The 3,002-nt window shown below is 49.1% G+C and overlaps 1 long non-coding RNA gene across 1 annotated transcript; it reads right to left on the bottom strand.

Moving 5' to 3' along the window:
- Positions 1 to 1,264: 1,264 nt before the first annotated feature.
- On the bottom strand, positions 1,265 to 2,436 carry LOC140737757 (uncharacterized). Its single transcript, XR_012101247.1, has 2 exons — positions 1,804 to 2,436; positions 1,265 to 1,401 (listed from the first exon to the last, which is right to left on the bottom strand). It is a non-coding gene; the product is annotated as an uncharacterized lncRNA (long non-coding RNA).
- Between the last annotated feature and the right edge of the window lie 566 nt (positions 2,437 to 3,002).

Below are 3,002 nucleotides of genomic sequence, written 5' to 3'. Positions count from 1 at the left end.
TGTGCCATCCAACTAGCAGGAGTATTCAAGGACATTTTAAACCTCTCATTGCTACAGGTGGAAGTTCCCACTTGCTTGAAAAAGGCAACAATTATACCAGTGCCTACGAAGAATTTCTAGATAGAAGAACTATCGCCCGGTAGCGCTCACATCGACAGTGATGAAATGCTTTGAGAGGTTGGTCATGACTAGACTGAACTCCTGCCTCAGCAAGGACCTGGACCTGTGCAATTTGCCTATTGCCACAAGAGGTCAACAGCAGATGCAATCTCAATGACTCTTGTTGGGCTTGAAATTCTGCCCTGTGTTCGTTTAGGAAGAGAGACAACTAACACCGGAATATTACAAAACGTGGCTTTATTGCAGAATTCGTAACTGGCACAGCGAATCCACGGAGTCGCTGGAGAAGGCGTTCTGTTTTCCCCTTACAATCTGCTCTTATTTATACCCCTTTTCCCCCCAGCACAACCCCGCTACATATTAGGTAATATCGGGCACTTGTGTCCATCTTATTGGCCCGCAGCCATATGCTCACGAGTTACCTGTTTCTTTTGTTTACTGAATCGCGTGACACTAGTAGTTTCGATGTAGCGGGGTCCCCAGTTTCGCTCCCCCCTCCCTCGCATCCCAGCCTCCTAACATTATGTGTGTTACGTGAGCCACTCCTGACCTGTAATGGCAGTCCCGAATTAACCCCAACACTCCCTCCCTTGGCCTCCCAGAGGCCACATCCCCACATCCCTTACAATCTTTTCCGCGGCTGCCGGGATCAGGCAGAGAGGTGAGCGTCCCCCGGCACTCTTTGGCGTGTCCTCCCTATTTGCTTATCCTGATTTGTCCGACCTAGGGTCACAAAATATGGGTAGGGGTTCCCTAAACATCCGCAATTTTTACAAGTAGCATGCAACATTTCAGAAAACTTAATCAATAACAAATTCACAATCCCCCCCTTGCCATGGTCCATTTCAGTCCGTGTCCTCACATAGCGCGTCCGCTTTCCGGGAGGGCCGTGTCCTCCCCTTCCACCGGGAACAAGGGTGCCTGGTACGCCGGTGGAGGTCCATTCTTTTCAGTCAAGGCTCGATCTATAGTCCGGATGACTAGGGTCCTAATACAGGGTATGCAACAACAACCACACGTGATAAAGATAGCAATTTAAATAGACAGTCCTAGAGCCGACTGTCCCAGAAACGCTCCCCACTTGCCAGAGATCTTATTTAGCCAGTAGAAAATGATGCCAGTTATTGTCCCCCTCCCTTCTTACCTTTTAATGCCCTGTTGGAGACCTCGGCGACAGGGTATGGACCATGCCACCGTTTTCCGTTCCAGGTGAGCTTCCCTGGGCCTCGGAGGAACACTTCCACTCCTACCTTGATGGTGTCCGACCCCTGCGGCTGCTCACTGTTAGATTATTGAACTCGCACATTATTGAACTCGCACAGTTATCAATTTTACCATATTTCTAAAAACTCTCATATACTCTGTTACTCAACACACAAATGTCTGAGTTTTGGTAACTCGAAATTGGAAGTGCTCCATGGCTCCCTAGTACACAGAGAGGATCAAATGTGGGACGGTCGCCTTTCAAAACCTGACCTTCGCGTGGGAGATTTCTCCTCTTAACAACCAGTCTAAGGTAGGCGCCGTCATTATCCCTGTGTACTACGGTGTCCGCAACACTTTTCTCTTCTCCTCCTCACTCCTGAGACTTTTATGCCCATCGTGGGCGGCGGGTACCCTCACTCAGAAGACTTTTCCACGGGCGGAGGATCTTCCTAAAAACAGATAAGAGTTAGTACTTACCAGTCACGATTCTGCACCGGGAATGATCTCTCCCAGGGTAATTTGGGGTTGGTGAGGGTCCGTCAGCAGACAAGATCTAACTCAGTGATTTGACTATCTAGTGGAAGTCTTAGATATAACAGGCACTTCCTGACCTTAGTCGAGCTTGCGGCCGCAAGTTGTCTGCTGTCGGACCCGCCAGCCTGTGTTGTCTCTCCCTCCCCACGTCGGGGTCACCAAATGTTGGGCTTGAAATTCTGCCCTGTGTTCGTTTAGGAAGAGAGACAACTAACACCGGAATATTACAAAACGTGGCTTTATTGCAGAATTCGTAACTGGCACAGCGAATCCACGGAGTCGCTGGAGAAGGCGTTCTGTTTTCCCCTTACAATCTGCTCTTATTTATACCCCTTTTCCCCCCAGCACAACCCCGCTACATATTAGGTAATATCGGGCACTTGTGTCCATCTTATTGGCCCGCAGCCATATGCTCACGAGTTACCTGTTTCTTTTGTTTACTGAATCGCGTGACACTAGTAGTTTCGATGTAGCGGGGTCCCCAGTTTCGCTCCCCCCTCCCTCGCATCCCAGCCTCCTAACATTATGTGTGTTACGTGAGCCACTCCTGACCTGTAATGGCAGTCCCGAATTAACCCCAACACTCTCCACACGGCTTTAGTCCACCTAGACAACAAAAACACCTACGTCAGGATGCTGTTCATTGACTATAGCTCAGCATTTAATACCATCATTCCAACAATCCTGATTGAGAAGTTGCAGAACCTGGGCCTCTGTACCGCCCTCTGCAATTGGATCCTCGACTTCCTAATCTGAAAACCACAATCTGTGCAGCTTGGTGATAACATATCCTTCTCGCTGACAATCAACACTGGCACACCTCAGGGGTGTGTGCTTAGCCCACTGATAAGAAGAGATTTGGCATGTCAACAAATACACTCAAAAACTTCCATAGTTGTACCATGGAAAGCATTCTGACAGGCTGCATCACTGTCTGGTATGGGGGAGGGGGCTACTGCACAGGACCGAAAGAAGCTGCAGAGGGATATAAATTCTGTCGGCTCCATCTTGGGTACTAGCCTACAAAGTACCCAGGACATCTTTAGGGAGCGGTGTCTCAGAAAGGCAGCGTCCATTATTAAGGACTTCCAGCACCCAGGGCATGCCCTTTTCTCACTGTTGCCATCAGGTAGAAGCCTGAA

The sequence above is a fragment of the Hemitrygon akajei genome, chromosome 13 (genome assembly GCF_048418815.1).
Source record: "Hemitrygon akajei chromosome 13, sHemAka1.3, whole genome shotgun sequence".
In the NCBI taxonomy this organism is placed as follows: domain Eukaryota; kingdom Metazoa; phylum Chordata; class Chondrichthyes; order Myliobatiformes; family Dasyatidae; genus Hemitrygon; species Hemitrygon akajei.
Note: the sequence above shows the minus strand (reverse complement) of the source record. Positions and strands in the feature narration are given on the sequence as shown.